Source organism: Myotis daubentonii, chromosome 3, assembly GCF_963259705.1.
Source record: "Myotis daubentonii chromosome 3, mMyoDau2.1, whole genome shotgun sequence".
NCBI classification, from domain to species: Eukaryota; Metazoa; Chordata; class Mammalia; order Chiroptera; family Vespertilionidae; genus Myotis; species Myotis daubentonii.
Window position 1 is genome coordinate 21,160,409 of NC_081842.1, and position 20,527 is coordinate 21,180,935.

The window sequence follows — 20,527 nt, forward strand, 5'->3', positions numbered from 1 at the left end:
GAGTCGTGTTCTGGTTACGACGGCTGCAAAATAACCCCCAAACTTAATGGTGGTCATAAGGCAACCATTTTATTTGGCTCAAAATTTTGGTGGGGGTAGGAGTTTGGGAGGGGCCGTTCTAACTTGGGCTGTCTCTTGCAGTTACAGTCAGAGGTTGGCTGGGACTTCTGCCATCTGGAGGATAGACCGTGCCCAGATGCCCACGCTGGCTTCCTCACGGAGTTGGCAGTTGCCGGGGAACTCAGCTGGGGCTACTGATCAGAGCGATTACAGGTGACTCCCAACCATGGCAATTCCCAGGTAATGAGATTCCTTACATAGCAGCTGTCTTCGCCCAGAATGCACATCCCAAGAGCAGCGGGTGGAAGGTAGATGGCCTTTCTTCCACCACAGGACAGCTTCACTTCCACCAGATTTCACTGACCAGGAGCCCGCCCAGCTGCCCGGGAAGGGAAGTAGACCTTGCCTGTCAATGAAAGGCGTGTCAAAGGATTTGGGAGCCATGTTTTAAAACGGCCACAAGTAGACGATTATCCCTATTTTTATAGCTGAGGAAACTAAAGCATAGTGGGGTAAAGTAATTTGCCTATGATCACAGAGCAGGTACATGATGGAGCTAGGATTCAAACCCAAGGAGTCTGACTCCAGAGCAAAGCTCTTAAACACAACAACACTGCCTCCTGAGGACGGCAGCCCAAAGGGAGTGTGATGGCCCCTTGGCTGTAAGAGCATAGAACCCCCTCCCCAGTTCCATGGCAAAGTCCTCCATTGACACATTCCCCAAGAATATCAACCTGGGAAACTGTTTCCAGAGTCTATACTTGGGGGAGCCCATTGCTATTGGAGACCATGTTGCTGAAGCTCTTCTATGACTCAAGGGATGGTGGGTAGAGAGGCTGCTGGTGATGTTAATGATTCCTAAGACCACGCAGCCTCAGGTGGGGCAGACCTGGTGCTTGGTAGCAGCTGCCTCTTTGCCCGCTGATAAAAGTCTCAGATTGCACATTGCTTGGTGGTCCTGGTTCTAATCCCAGACGACCCTGGAAGCTAATATGAAACAGCTTTTACCCGAATATGGACGAGTCCACATAGTGTGACTTGCTGTCCTCTCATTCTTGGCTGGGACTAATCAGCAGCCACAGGGATTCACAAAGTCATTTACTTACTTCCCAAAAGGTCCAACTCTTTAACCAGAGCCTCTGTTTTCCTCTTTTCTCTCCTGCCATTCTCAGAGTCTATATAGGACCTCACTATACTTCTATGATTTTTAATTCATGGGTTTGCATGGACAAAGAAATTCACACACCTTCCCAAGTCCTTCACATGCAGCCAACACAGAGCAGTTGATACAGGAGGCAGTGGAGTTGGTTAGGGGGACGCCTGGGGCTTAGAGGGTCACCGAACACTTAGGTGGACACTAACATTAATGTGTCCTGAGCTAAGACAGAGGTCACATGTCACATGGGTGGGCATGTGGGTGTGTCAACCCCGTTCATCTTAACTGAACGTTCTTTCCATCTTTGGAGCTAGTTGTCATGTGCAGTTGGCATACCTGCCTCATTCATATCCACACACACTCAGGTTCTGACCACTTCCTCTCATTCTACTACCCCCCGCCCCCAACATCAGCCTCAGCCCCCTGGATTAGAAGATGATTCTCATGCTTCCAACCATCAGAATCATCAAGAGGGTCAATTACTGAGTCAGTTATGGTGGGCTCATCATGTTTTCATTCAGAATGAAAGACTGTTTGACATAGTGGTTTGCTGACATTCAAAAAGCACCCCCCCTCCCAAAGGATTACAAAATCAATTAAAAATTTTATTTTAAGGCTTACACAAAAGGACGATTACACTCCCCTTGCATTGATGTTAGACTTATTTGAGGACATTCATATTAAAATGTTTAAAACTCTAAAGGGACTCTAATAAAGAATGGCTAATGAGCCTGTAGATGTCCCTTTTTAAAAATAACTCTAACATGATGATCAAATATAATTTCCCAAGCCTAATGAGCTAAGGTTGAGAGTTACTGTTAGATGAAGCCGAGGTCCACACTTTGCAGAAGCAAGAGCACAGCAGAGCTTCCGCATTACCAAGTTGTCGGAGGTTGTTTTGACAATTTCCACGTTCTGTGATATCACTGGTCTCTAGCTCTTCCTCAGGAAAATTAGGGATACCCTTTCATGCCCAGTCACAGACCCGGCTCAGTTACAGCTTCGTGGCAGGATAAGGTTAAAGGGATGGGCAAAGACAGCGAAGACGAGGGAGGCAGAGCAGAAAAATCCATTCCAATTGCTTTGATGACAGGCCCTTGGAGTCTTTTCTGAAGCACAGACAGGCCCCTCCAGGATGCTGTCAGCCCGGGTCATAGAAGAGAGCAGCAGCACCGCCAAGGTAAGGAAACAGTCGGGGCCCTCCGGAGGGGGCAAGGACAAGCCTCCCAAGAAAGCCTCGGAAAATGGGAAGGACGGCAGCCTCAGCCCCGCGGGGCAAAGCCAGCTCAGGGCGCAGCAACTGGCGCTGGTGCGCGAAGTGGAGATGAACTGGTACCTGAAACTCTGCGACCTGTCCCACGAGGGCACCACCGCCTGCATCACCGGCATGCCCCACAGGTAAGCCTCCTCCCCGGCGCTTTGATTTCTTGCCCTGAGCTGCTGGAGACCTTAAGGGCTCTCATTGCCTTATGGATGATTGACACCAGAATGTGTAACGGCAAAGAGCAGGGACTTGGTGAAAATGGCACACGATGGTCCCTGGGTAGTTATTCAGAATCCACCCCCTGGAAGGAGGCAGCCGACACTCAGGAGCTGATAGGAAAAAGGAGGATGGCATTAAGATTTGTCTTAAGTAAAAAACAGTTCCAAGATTGCAGGAAAGTGCCCCCTCCTAACACAACAACAAGAAAGGCCCTGTGGTCTTTCTGCCCTTCTGCTGCCTTGAGAACTTGGGATGAGGGAGGGCAGTGCATTTTGCCTGTTTGAAAGTATCCTGATTTCCTGGTGTGAACTTGCTGAATGGGGCTTAGGTCTGGCAATGGGTGCAGAGTAGAACATGCTGACCACCAACACGAGGGCCTGAGCATCCCTCTAAGACAGTCAACATCAGGAAAAAAAGACACTTAAAAAAAAAGAGGCAATATAAGACAAATTTCTATAGATTTTCCTCTCTTGCTCTTTCTTGTTTCCCCAGCGTCAGATTCAAATAATGCAGAGGAAGAATAATTTCACAAATCTCTTTGTTATAAGGCAAAATGTACAGAGCAAAAATGTCTGTAGTCTAAGAATGCTTATTCCCTGTAATTGCCATAAAAATCTCTTAGGCACTAAAAATAATTTTGCAAGAAAAATTATTATGAAAATAAAGCCTAAAATAACAATTTTTATTAAACTGTTAATAAAAACCCATTAGAAGTGAAAAATGGTTTCAATGAAATGGAAAAGTAATTCTGTAGAGACTGTGTGGAAGTATAGAAATCCTGGCTGTATTCCATTTATCAAAGCATCCCCGTGTGCCCTGAGCTGCCCTGTTTTTATATTTCTGATTCCAAAAGGGCACGATAGGGAAGCTTATTTAGCAATTGAGTTAGCTGATGTCTCGGCACTGAAAACTTGTTCGACTATGAACCTCAAAATGCCTGAACTTCTCTTCTTCCCTTTCCAAAGCAGGAATAAAAGAGATATTTCCAAATCTAAGCCACTGTTTAAAAATCAACATGTAGAAAATTAGAACGAGATAAAAGTGTCTGGAAATGTTCTGTGACATACATTGACTATTTATGGCCAGAGAGATTGTTATTAATATACATGGAGGAAGGGCCAAAGGAGAATGGTCTCCATCAGAAAGAACTTGGATGAGCTGTCAGTGTTGGGACTGCACCTCACATCCGTACATCTTAAAGCTACCATTAACGAGCTCCTGGACAAAGAATTAAGTGGCACAGGAAAGCCTCTATAATGGTTTCCTTCCATAACGTATTCTTTTAGTACTCTAGGCCAGAAACTTTCCTTAAAGGAGTCTAACACAGGACCATAAAATTCCTGCTCTATTATCTGACACTGGAATGACATCTTTCAGGTTAGAGGGGAATATTCATTAAGGTAACTAGGTTTAGCCATCAACTTTTGGAAAAAAACAGATGCTACTCTTTTCTGCTTTACTCAAGCAATAACAACATGTCCTGTAACCAGAATGAATGGTTTCCATGGTAATCTACAGGGTAATGTTATTAATCATTGCTCTGCAGTCTCCTTGTGTATCCCCTGTTTAATGAGTGTGATAAAGAACAGTGAAAGTCATGTCTATCTTACATGATCAAAAATTAAAAAAGTCTCCCCCTTTATTTTTATAGCATGGTTGTTTCAGGAGGAGACTAGTGGAATGAAGTCCATTTACAAATTAGATTTACTGCAGAGCTCCATGTGCATGTCTCAGAAAAAAGGCAATTTTTCTCATTGTCTGCTCCTTTCCTTTTTTCACCTAATATTGGAATTACCTACCTCAGTTGAATCATTGAATTTACTGGAACAATGACAAGGATGAATGGTGCAATTCCTTCAAATTATAATGTAAGTGATAGACCGAGCAATTCCTCATGCCACCAGAGTTCCTTTCATTTGTAGATGTTGCCTGTGAAGAAGTTACAGAAAGTTTTTCCGGACTTCCAATTGTCCTTTCTTCCAACAACATGGCCCAAGAAGGAGATCTTTATTAGAGACCTGTATGTAGAAGATAGATATGATTGATACGAAATAGGGACATACGTATCCATCTGTGAAACCTTACTTCCAGAACAGAATATAAACCTGATTGAACAGGCCTTGAAGACATTACACATTTGCTATGGGCAAGAATTCTATGGGTCCTTGCTTCATGGCCATCAACAGGGAATTGCTAGAGGATTCTAACTCCAATTTCCAATGAAAATATTTTACATCAGGTTAATTCCAGTTCTTGAGGGATCTGAGGATTGGCTTATGCCCAGATTCAATGATAAACTATATTTGAAATCAAGGGTATTCTTAACTGATTGGAAGAAGGCATTAGAGCTGGAGAGGGGTCCAGCAGTCCTGGTATATTTAAGAAATAAAATTGCGGGAAGAGGGGAGAGAATGCACATCAGTCTTATGATAAGTGGTTCTGACCTACTTTCTGGGGCTATGTTTGCATAGGGCTACATGTGAAAACCTCTGATTGGCTTTATACTGATTGGCTGGCCATTTCACAGAGTTGTCGATGAGCCTGTGAGGCTGATGCATTTTACAGCAAGGGAGGGTGGTGCAGGGGCCAGAGTCCTGGAGTTAGAGGCAAAGGGTTGGCTTTTAGTTCTTGTGTAACTGTGGATATGATTTTAAAACATTATTTGTTGTTTTAAATAACTATTTTTTAAGGTTACAAAAATAGCATCTGAACTTGGTAGAAAATTTTAAAAATAGACAAACGTATAAAGAAGAAAAGGTGACCACTGCTAATATCTCGGGGTGCTTCTCCCCAGCCTTGTGAATTTGAATTATACTAGATATTTTTTTTGCCTTATTCTATTAAAATTATGACAGTCTATTTTATTATTTTGAAAACCACTTTAAAAATGTAAAGGACTGTATCTTATAAGTATAGTAGAGGCCTGGCACATGACATTCGTCTACTCGGTGGGGGTGGGGGAGGAGGAAGGGCCCCTCAGCCAGGCCTGTGCCCTCTCGCAGTCCGGGAGCCCTTGAGGGATGTCTGACTGATGGCTTAGGCCTGCTGCCCTTACCAGCTGTGAGCCCGGCTTTTGGCTGAGCGGTGTTCAGTACACTGTGAGAGTGTACTGACCATCAGGGGGCAGCTCCTGTGTTAAGCGTCTGACCCCTGGTGGTCAGTGCACATCATAGCAGCCATTGTTCCGCTGTTGGGCCGAAACCGGCTCTCCAACATCCCCCAAGGGGTCCCAGGTTGCGAGAGGGCACAGGCCAGGCTGAGGAATTCCACCAGTGCACAATCAGGGCCTGGGAGGGATGCGGAAGGTTGGCCATCTGGGGAGGGACCTCGAGAGGGCTCCAGGGTGTGTCTGGCCTGCCTCGCTCAGTCCTGATCGACTGGACCCCAGCAGCAAGCTAACCTACCAGTCAGAGCATCTTCCCCCTGGTGGTCAGTCTACATCATAGCAAGTGGTTGAGTGGCCTTAGCATATCATTAGCATATCATGCTTTGATTGGTTGAATGGCTTATGGTACAACTGGACACTTAGTATATTAGGCTTTTATTATATAGGACTAGAAGCCTGGTGCACAAAATTTGTGCACTTGGGGGGGCAGGTCCCTTAGCCCAGCCTGAACCCTCTGGCAGCTCAGGAGCCCTTGGGGGATGCCCATCTGCCAGCTTAAGCTGCAGTCAGACATCCTTAGCACTGCTGAGGAGGCAGGAGAGGCTCCTGCCACCACTGCTGAGCTTGCAGCCATCAGCCCAGCTTGTGGCTAAGTGGAGCTCCCCCTGTGGGAGTGCACTGACCACCAGGGGGAAGTTCCTGCATTGAGCATCTGTCCCCTGGTGGTCATTGCGTGTCATAGTGACTGTTCAGTTCTAGTCATTCCACCATTAGGGTCAATTTGCATACTACCTTATTATATAGGATTATTGCTTAGCTGGTCTTATCTTGTTTACTATTTATCATGATTATAAATAATAGTAGAGGCCTGATGCATGAAGATTTGTGCAAGAATAGGCCTTCCTTCCCGTGGCTGCCGGCACTGGTTTCCCTCCGGCACCCAGGAACTGGGCTGCTTCGCTCCGGCTGCTGCCAGGCATTCGGGACCTGAGCTGCTTTGCTCCGGCCACCGTCAGGCATCTGGGACCAGGGCTGCTTCGCTCCGGCTGCTGCCGCCACCCACTGGGGGTGTGCTCCGAGCCATGCTGCACAGCCGCTCAGAGCACGCTCCCACCCCTGGTGTGTGTGTGTCTGCTGGGGTGGGGGGCATGCTGTTCAGCCACTCGGAGCACACCCTCACCCCTGGGGTGTGTGTGTGTGTCCGCTGGGGCTGGGGATGGCACGCAGTCCTCTCCCGCCCATCTGCGCGCACAGCTCCTCCTGAGTGGTCATGATGCAGCCTCCTCCAGTGGTCGTGACGCCTGGATAATTTGCATATTATCTGTTTATATATATAGACTAGAGGCCCGGAGCACAAAAATTTGTGCACTCGGGGGGAAGGGGGTTCCCTCAGCCCGGCCTGTGCCCTCTCGCAGTCTGGGACCCCTCGGGAGATAACGACCTGCTGGCTTAGGCCTGCTCCTGGGTGGCAGAGGGCAGGCCCAATCCCTAGGTGCAGCCCCAGGTAGGGCTCAGAGCAGGGCTGATTGGGGAGTTGGGGCGCCGCCCCCTGTCATGCAGAGAGCAGGGCGGATCGGGAGGTTGCGATGCCACCCTCAGTCGTGCTCAGGGTAGGGGCAATTTGGGGTTTGGGGCACCGCCCCCTGTCACACTCAAGGCAGGGTTGATAGGGAGGTTGCAGCGCCACCCCCTGTCACACACAGAGCAGGGCCCATCAGGGGGGTTGGGGCTCCGTACCTTGTCACACACAGAGCAGGGCGGATCAGGGGGTTGGGGCACCGCTACTGTCACACTCAGGGCAGGGCCGATGGGGAGGTTATGGCTCTACCCTGTCACACACAGAGCAGGCCCGTGGGGGGCGGTTGGGGCACTGCACCCTGTCACACACAGAGCAGGGCCGATCAGGGGTTGGGGCACCGCAGCCTGTCACACACAGAGCCGCAGGGCAACAGGGGGTTGGGGTGCCTTCCCCTGTCATGAACAGAGCAGGGCAGATAGGGAGGTTGTGGCCCCGCCCCCTGTCACACACACAGCTGCAGGGCGATCAGGGGGTTTGGGCGCTGCCCCCTGTCACGCTGGTCCCGGTGCCGGGAGGCCTCTCGGCTCCGCTGATCCTGGTGCTGCTGGGAGGCCTCGCTGCTCTGCTGATTCTGGTGCTGGGAGGCATATTACCCTTTTACTATATAGGATAGAGGCCTGGTGCATGGGTGGGGGCCGGCTGGTTTGCCCTGAAGGGTGTCCAGGATCAGGGTGGGGGTCCCCACTGGGGTGCCTGGCCAGCCTGGATGAGAGGATGATGGCTGTTTGCAGCTGGTCACACCCCCTTCAGGGTAGGGGTCCCCACTGGGGTGCCTGGCCAGCCTGGGTGAGGGGATGATGGCTGTTTGCAGCTGGTCACACCCCCTTCAGGGTGGGGGTCCCCATTGGGGTGCCTGGACAGTCTGGGTGAGGGGCTGAGAGCCGTTTTCAGGCTGGCGGGTGACTAAAGCTCCCAACCTGTCCTGTTTTTCTTTTTTTTTTTTTTTATTCTGGGCCAGCTTTAGCTCTGAGGCTTGGTTCCAGCTCTGAGGCCTTGGCTGCTGAAAGCAGGTATCTGGTTTGTTTGGGTTCTATAATTGTAACACTGTTGCGGTCCTGCTCACTCCAGCTCTGAGATCCCGGCTGGCTGAAAGCAGGGATCTGTGTTTTTTCTATAATTGAAACAATGTTGCGGTCCTGCTGGCTGAAGCCCGGCTCGCTGAAAGCAGGTTTCTGGGGTTTTGTTTAGCTTCTATATTTGTAACAATGTTTCTTAAACTGCAAGCTCAGAGGCCGGCAAGGCAGGTGGGGAACGTTGGTTTCCTCTGTCACTGAAGCAAGCAAGCCTCCTGTTCGCTTCAAGCTGCCTGGCTGCCGGCCGCCATCTTGGTTGGCAGTTAATTTGCATATCACCCTGATTAGCCAATGGGAAGGGTAGTGGAGGTATGGCTAATTACCATGTTTCTCTATTATTAGATAGGATTATAATATCTTTATACCAGATTTTTAAATAACCATATCTCTGGTTATTTTCTTTATATTTCTCCTTTATTAATATACTAGAGGCCTGGTGCACAAAATTCGTGCATGGGGGGGAGGGTCCCTCAACCCGGCCTGCACCCTCTTGCAATCCGGGACCTTTTGGGGGGATGTCCGACTGCTGGTTTAGGCCCAATCCTGCACATGGGGCCTAAACCAGTAGTCGTACATCCCTCTCGCAATCTGGGACCACTGACTCCTAACCGCTTGCCTGACTGCTTGATATCGCCCCTAAAACTCAAGCTTCTTCTTTTTTTATTTTTAATGTTTATATTTCTTCTGTTAAAAAATAAACATGTTTTTATGTTTATTTTTTAACATAAAAATAAATGGGATGTGCCAGTGTGACAGTAAGTGCATCGTGTGTTGCACGAGCGAGGTGTACTGGTAATGCAGCACCAGCTCTTTCAGAACCAGCTCCTTCAGAAGTCTAGCTTCTTGAGAACATGAGGCGTTTAACATGATTCCATATTCCTTACAGAGAGCTAAGCATGGTAAACACCGCAAATACTTAATACTTATGGGCTTCTATACAAACACTTTCCAACCAGGAATGTTTTAGTAGGTAGTCTCCAAAAACTTAAACTGGAAAACCTAAAAGCAGAGTGCTCAGATTTCAGTCATCAGGTGCTATTAGCAGGATTTCTATCCCAATTAAACTCGAATTCTTAGCTCTCAACAGTCTGGACAACCTGCCCTTCACTGTCTCCAAAGTTTCTTATTTGTCACTATCCCATTTTCCTTTTTTTTTTTTTTTGAGTTCAATGTTTATATCTATATAAGTATCAAAGTACCATACAAAACTCACCTGCCAGCCCAGATGGGCAGGCAGGAGGTGGGTCCATGGCAGCATAGAAATCACGGTTCTTGTCCCAAAAGAGGAGAAAACGGGTTTACAGTCAAGGAAACAAAATCAGGACCCAGCATGACCAAAAAGAAGCCTTGAAACTGCATCGAGCGGAGGTGCTGTGGGCAGCGGTGCATCTCAGCTGGCCCAGCAGTACCTGCAGCAGCCTCGGTTCCTGGGAAGCCTGGGGTCAGATAGGGCCCAGCTCTTGAGGTTATTTTTAATAATTTTGCTTTTGGGGGAGGAGAGCTTCTGGGCAGCAGCTCCATGTGGGGGTAACAAGTGCGGGTTTCACTTCAGGGTTTGGACGGGAAGTTGGGTCTGTGGGCGGGACCACCCGGCTCCAAATGTCACAGCTGAGGTTCTTGGAAGTGGCCCAGCGAAGTTCCTTCCTGCCTTCTTCCTGCCCTGACCCCAGTCTATGGCTTAAAAATCAGGATACCAGGCTGGGGCTGAGCACCCCAGGGGCCTTTGTAAACATGGCAGGTATAGGCAGGGGGGACTTGGGAGAACTGTAGGAACTGGTGGGGGCAGCCAGAGCCAGGGGAGGGCAGTGCCCATGGGGAGAGGGGGCATAGGGTGGAGGAGGTAGGCTCCTCTAACAAAGACTTAGAGGTACAGAGCCTAAGAGAGATAGAGAGGACAGAAATGGGGATAGAAAGAGTGGCAGGAAGAGAAAGACTCAGAGAAAGCAAGAGATTGAGACAGAGAAAGATTCATAAAGAAGAGAGACAGACAGAAAGATGGAGTCCTGCTCTGTATGAGTCAGTGGGGTTGCGGGGCCGGGGCTCACACAGGATGTGCCAGTGTGACGGTAAGTGCATCGTTGTGTTGCAGGAGGGAGGTGTGCTGGTCATGCAGCACCAGAGCCTTTAGAGACCCATTCAGGTTGTAGGGCTCCGCAGAACCCAAGCCAGTGGCCGTGCGGTAGATGACACAGTGCTGGGTATCGCCGTCCACCACCGCAGGGCAGGCACCGCAGCCCCGCTGGCTGCTCTCACGGATGAGGAAGGTCCCATCCCGCTTGCCCTTCAGCATTTCCTCAGCCTGCGTGCGGTGGATCTTGCCCACATACCAGATTCGTTCCTCATGGTGGGGGAGGTCATCCTCACCCTCCATCAGTGCATACTGGTCTTCAGTCTCATTTGTGATTCCCAACCACTCGCTGATTTTCTTCTGCCGGTTTTCCTAGCTCCTCCTCAAGTGGTGTTTCCTTCAGTCCCGTTGCAAATCCAGGCCTCTAGTTGGAGAGGATTTTCCTGTTTTCTGACGTTGATAGCTGTTTACTGTTTGGAATCAGCGAAGTTTCGGGAGTCCTGCTGCTGCCATGAACATGTCGGTCCCAAGCGCACGCATGGAACAACCGCCCATTCAGTCCACTGCTGGCGCCGTCTGGTTTGCAATGAGAAAGGTACTGTGCTGAGCCGTTTTCCAATCGAATCTTCCTCTTCCTTCCCCAGCACACGCCAAACCTACTCCAGGCCAACCACCCTAAACCCGCAGACCCTTAAGACCTTCCCCCCTATTTCTTCAACTTTCCTCCATCAAAATCGCACCCTATCGTGTTGCCTATGGGCACCCATAACCGCTCCCTGGGGGTGGCGGGGCCAGCCTGGGCGAGGGGCCGTGGTGTTCTGGTCTCTGGTGGTTAAGGTAGCTGGCTTTTTGTATACAGATTACATAGGTACAGAGCAATTTGGCATATTCATTCTAAGGTACTGTTCTGGTTGGAATACAATTCCACAAGAGAGAAAAGAGAAGCCATTTCATTCAGTGTTTTTCATCTCTACATTCAGACTCTTCCCATGTTGCATTTTATTGCTACTAGGATCTCAGTTTTGACCCCCCACTTAAAGCAGCATCAGGTAGGGCTCGGGATGACAAGAATTAAAGACACATCCTGGCTCTAGCAGGTGATATGATTTGGCACTTAAAACTCTCTTGTGTTGTTTCTCATTTGTTTCCCAACTCTTGTTTAACTAAAGGTCTTGTAAACTTTTTATGAACCTGACCCATGAATTAATTTCTTTAGTAGTTTCTAGAACAGGACTAGTTAGGCACAAAGTAGATACCCCCAAAATACTTATATTGAATATGACTTCCAAGAACTTCAGTGGAACAGGAAGAATATACTTTCCCCTAATTCTAGCTTAAGGAAAGGACGCCTGGCACCTTCATAAAGGAAAAATACTTGAATGTCATATTTTTTTTTGTATTTTATAATAAGGAACTAGGCTGGATGAATATTTTCATGTATTAGCAGTTTTAACTGACAAAGAGAGTTCTTCCCTTGCTACAGGAATTTGAGTCATTACTATGATTATATGAGAACATTTATAAAGTAGCAATATGTGTGTGTGATTATAAGTAAAATTCAAAGAGGTTGAGAATCACTGAGCAACTTATAAAGTATCTGAAATAGTGGCCCTCACCTCCTTAAAATGATATGTATGTATATGTGTGAATTACATAAAAACATATATGTGTAAAGAAGTTTTCATAACACCCTTCAAACGACTGGAGATGGCTAGGTTTGGAAATAATAAGACTAGGTTGATAACTATAGAAGTGCATGTTAAAGGCAATATGTTCTGAGGAATATTTGCAGAATAGTGGTTCTGTGGGTAATTACTTGAGTGTACATGAAAAAGTGCAAAACACTGAGCCAACAAAGGTGCCTTTTCTGCCATTACTGAAGGACCTGTCAGAGCTTCTCATACGCTGATGTACACTGTGAATCTAGAGAAAGGAAACAGCAGGCAGGGATTCCCAAACTTATTTGTGGAATATCTTAGAACTAAGTCAGTGGTTCTCAACCTTCCTAATGCCGCGACCCTTTAACACAGTTCCTCATGTTGTGATGACCCCCAATTTCATTGTTACAAATTGAACAGAATTAAAGCATAGTGATTAATCACAAAAACAATATGTAATTATATATGTGTTTTCCGATGGTCTTAGGCGACCCCTGTGAAAGGGTCGTTCGACCCCCAAAGGGGTCTCGACCCACAGGTTGAGAAACCGCTGAACTAAGTGTTCTATGATATACACTTAGGGAGATCTGAATTAAAGAATGAGTAATTTTTTTTAATTCTGTAATTTTATACTTTATTTTTTAATGTTGTTTTATTGCTTAAGTATTACAAAGAGTATTACATATGTCTCCTTTCTTTCCCTGCCTTGACATTCCCCCGGCCTCCCCTACCCCCCAGTGTCTTGTGTCCATTGGTTATGCTTATATGCATGCATACAAATCCTTCAGTTGATCTCTTACCCCCCACCCCCCCAACCCTCCCCAGGCTTCCCACTATAGTTTGACAGTCTGTTCAATGCTGCTTTGCCTCTGTATCAATTTTTGTTCATCAGTTTATAATGGTCTTTATTATCCGTAAATGAGTGAGAACATGTTGTATTTTTCTTTCATTGACTGGCTTATTTCACTTAGCATAATGCTCTCCAGTTCCATCCATGCTGTTGCAAATGGTAAGAATTCCTTCTTTTTTACAGCAGCATAGTATTCCATTGTGTAGATGTACCACAGTTTTCTAATCCATTCATCTGCTGATTTAAAAAGCACTGAGCTGGTGTGGCTCAGTGGTTGAGTGTCGACCTATGAACCAGGAGATCATGGTTTGATTCCTGGTTAGGGCACATGCCTGGATTGTGGGCTTGATCCCCAGAGTGGGGCATGCAGGAAGCAGCCAATCGATGATTCTCTTTCATCATTGATGTTTCTATCTCTCTCTCTCCCTCTCCTTTCTTCTCAGAAATCAATAAAAATATTTTTTTTAAAAAGCACCAAGATACATATGGTTGAATACCAAAGGAGAGTAAAAAGTAACGACTCCTCAGTCAATCTAAATTGAATTAGATTCTACTTATGTGACTTCAACTGTCAAATGGATTCTTCCACATAGGGCTTATTCATTATGTGAACAAAATAAGTTATTAAATTAATAACTCTAAGCAGCATCACCCCAGATGGCCAAATAAGCAGACTAGCAAACTCTCTGGTTATTTTTTTAGGCTCTATTTGTAGAAGTGGAGTGAAAGGGTGAATATTATGTACTAATATTACATATGCATGTATGCAGTCATATTTATTATTAATGCAGTTGCTGTCTGGAAATACTTTCTCACTTTACCTTCCCACTGCCAATATTTGAGAGCGCCTATTTCATTGCTTTCTCTGCACTACACAGTGCTATATGGAATCTATGGCATTGAGTTCTATAGTTAAATCATTGGGTAAGTTAATTAACTTTTCTGAGTCTCAATTTCTTCGACTGCAAAGAAGACTAATAGCATTAGAAAGGACCATTGTAAAAAATAAATGAGATACAACTGCACAAGTGATTTGAAAGAGCAATGCACTTTGTTTTCAAACACTCTGAAATAAGGGTTGAGGTGTGACCCCTGACTGTGCATGGTGTATTTAAGTGTTATGAAGATAATTAAGGATAGGGTGACTCTTAAAATATCTGGGGAAAATGGGCACTTCACCTAGTACCTGACTGCTGAGCTCAAGCAGTACTTACCAGAGATCTTTGTGTTCTTACAGAGGCTTTTAAGGGATTTATACAATCACCAACCTCCTGGGAAAAAGTGATTTTGGGATACAATACAAAGAGCTTTTAAAACCATCAGTGTCAACATTCCAAACCATAGCTGCCTGAACCTATTAATTTGAAATGCCTGTGTACATTTAGTAGAACAAATCAACACATGAATAAACATTTAGCTTTACTCTTTTAAGAGTGATTTCTACCATCTTAATAAATGTCTCTTTTTAACTGGAGAGTAGGTACACTGAGCGTCGTTTCTGATATTTCCTCTCTGCTATTAAAACTCCATGACTTCCTAGAAATCATTTACTTCATCCATTTCCAGAGGATCAGCTGTGGTCCTGTGTGTGGACAGGCAGTTCTCCACATACAGTGAGCTTTAGTGCACTCGGTTCCTGCCAGCAGGGCAGCAGGTAATCCATGATCTTAGCAACCTGGCTTGCGTTCATGCAGGAAGATCTGGTGTTGAGAATCAACCTGAGGTGAGTGCAAGAACATTCAACAACTGTTGAGTGAGCAGCCTGAGAAGAATCCTGCTCTGAGAGGATGTAAAGGTTCCATAGCAACAGCTGCCCTGGCCTTTCCGGTTTTAGCTTGTGGTTGTCACTAAATGGCTCGTGGTTGTATTATGTGTGTTTGCTCAGTGGGAGGAGGAAACAGCATGGTTCAAGGAGTACTGACTCACATCTCTCTGGAGCTGATGGTTGAGACCATGCTTCCCTTCCCCACGGCCTCCCTGGCGATGAAAAATGTCACCTTTCCAAGGCAAGAGAAATGGAGGGTTTTGTGTGCATTGGCACACATATTGTAAACTAGTTATAGACAGAAACTTGCCAAGTATTTCTTCAGTCACCAGGAAATTAAACTGGGCTCCAGACCAGATATCTAGTTCTCCCTCCCAATCCAGGAAGGGCTACTAAATGCTCATTATGGGTAGGCGGTAGGCAGATGCCCTTTGCAACATAAAGGCCATGATTATATGAAAGGTAACCCTTCCTGCTAAGTCCTGAAACTTCAACGACTTGACATTATTTTCTACTCATTTAAGTCCATTCAAGGGGTAGGACGTTCCAATCAGGTGAAAATTGGGATCAGCCTGTGCTTCCTAAGGTGGATAGTGGCTGAGTATTGGCATTGACCCAGCAGACAGGACAGAGACTGTGGAGGATCATGTGGAGGGTACTTTGTGGACCAGGCCTGAAAGTGACACCTGTAGGCAGAAGTAACATTGGCTGGAATTCAATCACATGACACATTGAGCTGCAAGGGAGACTGGGAGTTGTAGGCCAAATGTGTGCCTAGGAAGAGAGAGAAATGGGCATGATGAATGGCTGGTTGGTCTCTGCCCTGAGGTGTGATCAGAGCATGCAAAGGAGCCACCCAGGGAGAGCCCAGCTGGTTACTACAACAGGAAAGAAGTCAAGGCACAGCTTTCCCTTCAATGCTACTCTTGTTCCAGGCTGGATGCACCAGCCTAAGCCACAGGGTGGGCCAATCTCTTTTGGCTCCTCCACTCGGAACTCACTTTCCCTGTTTCATTGAGAAAGCTGATGGCCCTTCAGGAACCTGTAGATGGTGATCTGACATTTATAGATGGCAGGGACTTGGAACACAGCCTGGCTTATGACACTCCATGAGGGCTCTCAGCCCTCAGTTTGAATGGCTCAGAGTTTGTTTGTTTTTATTGCCCTAAGAATCACTTAGGGGCAAGATGAACCCCAAAAGACCCACACCAAGACACGTCATAATAACGATGGCAAATGTACAAGACAAAGAGAGAATCTTAAAGGCTGCAAGAGAGAAATAGAGAGTTACCTACAAAGGATCCCCATCAGATTATCAAATGCTTTCTCAACAGAAACACATCAGGCCAGAAAAGAATGGACAGAAATTTACAAAGTGATGCAAAGCAAAGGACTGAATCCAAGAATACTCTATCGAGCAAGGCTATCATTCAGAATTGAAGGGAAATAAGAAGCTTCACAGACAAAAAAAAGGCTAAGGGAGTTTATCACCACCAAGCCAGCAATGCAAGAAATGCTAAAGGGACTGGTGTAAAAAGAAGAACTAAAAAGCCCAGAAAGAAAACAGCCACAAAAAAATAGAAATGGCTACAAACAAGTACCTTTCAATAATAACTTTAAACGTAAATGGACTAAATGGTCCAATCAAAAGACATCGACTGGCTGAATGGATAAAAAAACATGACCCATATATTTGCTGTCTACAAGAGACCCACCTCATTAGAAGGGACTCACACAGACTGAAAGTGAAAGGATGGAAAAATATCTTTCAGGCAAATGGAAATGAAAAAAAAAGCTGGGGTAGCAATACTTATATCGGACAAAATAGACCTCAAAGTGAAGGCCATAACAAGAGATAAGGGAGGCCACTTCATAATACTAAAGGGATCAATACAACAAGAGGATATAACCCTGATAAACATATATGCACCCAATGCAGGAGCACCCACATACATAAGAAAACTCCTGGAAGATATCAGGGGGGAGATCGACAACAATACAATCATAGTAGGGGACTTTAATACACCACTGACATCACTGGATAAATCCGCTAGACAAAAACTCAGCAAAGAAACAGCAATCCTAAATGACTCACTAGATCAGATGGACTTAATTGACATCCTCAGAACACTTCACCCCAAAGCCACAAAATATACATTCTTCTCAAGTGCTCATGGGACATCTTCAAAAATAGACCACATATTGGGTCACAAACAAAGTCTCCCCAAATTCAAGAAGATTGAAATCATACCAAGCATCTTCTCAGACCACGATGGCATAATATTAGAAATAAACTACAATAAAAACAACTCAAAATACTCAAACACTTGGAAGCTGAATAGCATGTTATTAAATATTGATTGGGTTACCAATGAGATCAAAGAAGAAATTAAAAACATCCTGGAAACTAATGACAGTGAAAACACAACAATCCAAAACCTTCAGGACACAATGAAAGCAGTCCTGAGAGGGAAGTTTATAGCTCTACAGGCCTATCTCAACAAACAAGAAAAAATGGTAGTAAATCATCTAAATCTACAGCTCAAAGAATTAGAAAGAGAGCAACAAGAAAAGCCCAGAGTGAGCAGAAGGAAGGAGATAATAAAGATTAGAGCAGAAATAAATGACATAGAGACCAAAACACACACACACACACACACACACACAAAAAACAGAAAATCAATGAAACAAAGAGCTGGTTCTTTGAAAGGATAAACAAAATTGACAAACCTCTAGCCAGGCTCACCAAGAAGCAAAGAGAAAGGACCCAAATAAACAAAATCAGAAATGATAGAGGCAAAATAACAACAGATCCCACAGAAATACAAATGATTGTTAATAAATACTATGGACAACTCTACTCCAACAAACTAGACAACCTGGGAGAAATGGACATATTCCTAGAAAAATACAACATTCCAAAACTTAATCAGGAAGAATCTAAAAATCTCAATAGGCCAATAACTATGGAAGAAATTGAAGCAGTCATCAAAAAGCTTCCAGCAAACAAAAGCCCAGGACCAGATGGCTTCACAGGGGAGTTTTACCAAACATTCAAGGAAGAACTAAAACCTATCTTCCTCAGACTACTACAAAAAATTCAAGAGGAAGGAACACTTCCAAGCTCATTCTATGAAGCCAGCATCACCCTAATACCAAAACCAGATAAAGACAACACAATGAAAGAGAATTACAGGCCAATATCCCTCATGAACATAGATACCAAAATCCTCAACAAAATCTTAGCAAATCGGATCCAGCAGTACATCAGAAAGATCATACACCACGACCAAGTAGGATTTATCCCAGGGATGCAAGGATGGTACAATATCCGCAAAGCAATAAACGTGATACATCACATAAACAAATTGAAAGAAAAAAAACCACATAGTCATATCAATTGATGCAGAAAAAGCGTTTGACAAAATTCAACACTCATTTTTGATAAAAACTCTCAGCAAGGTGGGAATTGAAGGATCATACCTCAACATAATAAAAGCCATATATGACAAACCCACAGCCAACATCATACTCAATGGACAAAAACTAACACCATTTCCCCTAAAAACAGGAACAAGACAGGGATGCCCACTCTCACCACTCCTGTTCGACATAGTACTGGAAGTATTAGCCATTGCAATTAGACAAGAAGAAGAAATAAAAGGCATCCAAATTGGAAAAGAAGAAGTAAAACTGTCCTTATTTGCAGGTGACATGATATTATACTTAAAAAACCCTAAAGATTCCATCAAAAAACTATTAGACTTAATAAAAGAATTCGGCAATGTAGCAGGATCCAAAATTAACGCCAAGAAATATATGGCATTTCTATACACCAATAGTGAATTTGCAGAAAGAGAGACTAAAAAAGCAATCCCATTTACCATCGCACCAAAAAAATTAAGCTACCCAGGAATAAACTTAACTAAAGAGGTAAAAGACCTCTACTCAGAAAACTACAGGATGTTGAAAAAAGAGATAGAGGAAGACATAAAGAGAGGGAAGAACATACCATGTTCTTGGATTGGTAGAATCAACATCATTAAAATGTCCATACTGCCCAAAGCAATCTATAAATTCAACACACTTCCCATTAAAATACCAATGGCATATTTCACAGACCTAGAACGAATGCTCCAAAAATTCATCTGGAATAAAAAACGACCCCGAATAGCTGCAGCGATCCTGAGAAAGAACAAAGTAGGTGGGATCTCAATACCAGATATCAAGCTGTATTACAAAGCCACTGTTCTCAAAACTGCCTGGTACTGGCACAAGAACAGACATATAGATCAATGGAATAGAATAGAGAGCCCAGAAATCAGCCCCAACCAATACGCTCAATTAATATTTGACAAAGGAGGCAAGAACATACAATGGAGTCAAGATAGTCTCTTCAATAAATGGTGTTGGGAAAATTGGACAGATACATGCAAGAAAATGAAACTAGACCACCAACTTACACCATACACAAAAATAAACTCAAAGTGGATAAAGGACTTAAATATACGACGGGAAACCATAAAAATACTAGAAGAATCCGAAGGCAACAAAATCTCAGACATATGCGAAGCAATTTCTTCACCGATACAGATCCTAAGGCATTGGAAACTAAAGAGAAAATATACAAATGGGACTACATCAAAATAAAGAGTTTCTGCACAGCAAAAGAAACCATCAACAAAACAACAAGAAAGCCCACTACATAGGAGAACATATTTGCCAATGCTATCACTGATAAGGGTTTAACCTCCAACATTTATGGGGAACTCATACAACTCAACAAAAGGAAGATAAACAATCCAATCAAAAAATGGGCAAAGGACCTAAATAGACACCTTTTAAAAGAGGACATTCAGAAAGTCAAAAGACATATGAAAACATGCTCAAAGTCGCTAATCATCCGAGAGATGCAAATCAGAACAACAATGAGGTACCATCTCACACCTGCCAGAATGGCTATCATCAACAATTCAACAAACGGCAAGTGCTGGAGAGGATATGGAGAAAAAGGAACACTTGTGCACTGCTGGTGGGAATGCAGACTGGTGCAGCCACTATGGAAGACAGTATGGAGTTTCCTCAAAAAACTAAAAATGGATCTCCCATTTGACCCTGTGATCCCACTTCTAGGAATATATCCCAAGAAACTAGAAACACCAGTCAGAAAGGATATATGCACCCCTATGTTCATAGCAGCACAATTCACCATAGCTAAGATCTGGAAACAGCCTAAGTGCCCATCTGTAGATGAATGGATTAGAAAACTGTGGTACATCTACACGATGGAATACTATGCTGCTGTAAAAAAGAAGGAACTCTTACCATTTGCAACGTCATGGATGGAACTGGAGAGCATTATGCTAAGTGAAATAAGCCAGTCAATGAAGGAAGAATATCACATGATCTCACTCATTTCTGTATTATAAAAACCATTATAAACTTATGAACAAAAATAGATACGGAGGCAGAGCTGCCTCGAACAGACTGTCAAACTACAGCAGGAAGGCCAGGGAGGGTGGGAGGGCAGGAGGGGGGTGGGTAAGAGATCAACCGAAGGACTTGTATGCATGCATATAAGCATAACCAATGGACATAAGACACTGGGGGGTATGGGAGGCCAGGGGATTGTCAAGGGCGGGGGGGGGGAAAAAGGAGACGTATGTAATACTCTTTGTAATACTTGAAGCAATAAAAAAAAATACTTCCCATTTAACTTTAAAAAAAAA

General features: G+C 44.8%; 1 pseudogene; it reads right to left on the reverse strand.

Moving 5' to 3' along the window:
* Nucleotides 1–3,584: 3,584 nt before the first annotated feature.
* Nucleotides 3,585–11,292, reverse strand: LOC132229140 (phosphatidylinositol 3-kinase regulatory subunit beta-like; annotated as a pseudogene).
* Nucleotides 11,293–20,527: the final 9,235 nt, after the last annotated feature.